Source organism: Silurus aristotelis (genome assembly GCF_946808225.1).
Source record: "Silurus aristotelis genome assembly, chromosome: 22".
Lineage (NCBI taxonomy): Eukaryota > Metazoa > Chordata > Actinopteri > Siluriformes > Siluridae > Silurus > Silurus aristotelis.
The window spans coordinates 10,799,140-10,801,232 of record NC_139595.1 but is presented as its reverse complement, the minus strand read 5'-3'; positions in this window follow the sequence as shown (position 1 = coordinate 10,801,232).

The following is a 2,093-nucleotide window of genomic DNA, read 5'->3' as shown; positions in this document are numbered from 1 at the left end:
GCTTATTGTTGGCACTTTCAGCTATTGACTGAATTCATCATGGGCACCCATCTGAAGAGATAATCATTGTTTTTTACTTCACCTGTCAGTGGTGATAATGTTATGCCTGATCTGTGTATGATGTATTTTGATCCACAAAAAAAAATAATTTAAACATTGTTTGTTTAAATATAGTAAATTAAAATTTTTATTTGAATTTGCAATCAGCAAACCATATATTTGTCCATTGTATAAGTTTTTTTCTAAAGTAATTTTTCTTCTGGGATGAACTTGTTAGTACAGTGCTACTCAGTGTGATTACTCTCAACAACACCAATGACCACTATTTATTAAACAGCTTGTAAAAATGATTGTCTTCGGTTTCGGTAGCTTGAGCAATTGACAAACAATAAACCAAAAAAATCTACTAGTTATGTCTAAGATTTTTAATGGTGCCACATTGTAACATTATTGTTACTTTGTTAATATTCATTGCATACTCTTTTTTATTATCATTTTATTCATAATTAGGGGTCAATTTTTTGTAATGGAAGAACTTCAGTCAAGCTTGGGGGGAAGGTGTATAGATTGTGCATCACCCGCTGTCTTCAGTTCCGAGTTGTTCCTTTTTTTTTATTCAAGTCAGTTCAATTCAGTTTTATTTGTATAGTGCTTTAAACGAAGGACAGAGTTTATCAGTTGGAATGTATAAGTTTATTGCCTATAAGTTTGTTCATTTCAAGTTTATACCTAATGAGCAAGCCAGTGGCAACTGTGGCAGACACAAAAGGGAACCCAGGCAGATTAAAAAAGAACAGGGACAGGAACACTGGCCACACCACTATCAACAAACCTAAGTGAACATGTGAAAGTGGGGGGATGACAACATACAAATACCCCAGTTCACCAAAACACTGTATATCCATGATCCCTCCAAATCTGTTCCTTTACCTAAGAAAAAACTACTGACAAAAGCTTGATTAAATAAACATGTTTTCAGACTAGATTTAAAACTGTGTCCGAGCCCAGAACACTAATTGGAAGGCTGTTTCATAACTGTGAGGCTTTGTAAGAGAAAGCTCTGCCCCCTGCTGTAGTCTTCATTATTTGAGATACTGTAGCAAGAAACAGCTTGCACCTTTTGATCTAAGTAGGCAAGGTAGATCATAATGGAAAAAAGATTCCCCTGCCACGCCTCCCTCGGTTGCTGTCAGAGATTCACCCTGCCACGCCCCCCTCAGTAGCTGTCATGGTTCCTCGTTATACTTTGCCTGCCAGGATCACCGACAGCTGTGGCTCGTTAAGGACTAGACTATATAAACTCACGTTCTCGAGTCACAGGCTGTCGGTTCTTGAATTGTCATGCTGGTCATCTCCTGTTCCTGCGACCGCCAGCCTGCCCGCTGGTTCTGTTTCCAGACTCTGTGTCCATGTGCGGATTACTCTTTGCCGTTGCAGTTTACTTTAGTTTTCGGACTCTAAGTTTAGTTTTGGATTACTCGTCTCGAGCGGATATTCTTTGTTTGTTTTCTCGCCACGGCGACTGAGTGTTTCTTTGTTGAACTGACCGAATAAACCATGATTGAGTTATTTCTGCTTCCGCGTCCTGTCCATCAGCCTGACAGAAGAACCGACCGAACACGGAATCGCCCTCCCGCGATTTCGGCCGCGATGGATCGGCTTCAGATTTCTCCCGGAAGTTCCATGCCGCTCCTTGCAGTTCACAGCCACTGACGCCGAATTATGCAAGCGCGGCTGCGGCACGCCCCTCAGCGAGCGCAAAGGATTTCCCGGCTCGTTTTTTTCAGAGAGAGCAGCGAATTGGGCAGGTTCCTGAGGAGGCAAATTCGTCCCAGTTTCCCTCCGAGCGAGCCAAGATCGCCTTCTGTGTTTCCCTCCTGTCTGGTGATGCTCCCTCTGAAACCAGCAAATTATGGAGCGCCAAAGGGGGCAATTGTGGCTCACTCGCTGAAATTTTGCCGAGCTTCATCTGGGGATGTGTAGGATGGAGGTGGCGGATCTCCACGAGAGTCCCCTTGAAGATGAAGATGCCTCGTTCCGAGGTTCTGCAGAGCACGTGACTCCGATTCAAGGTCCACCAAGGCAAGCATATC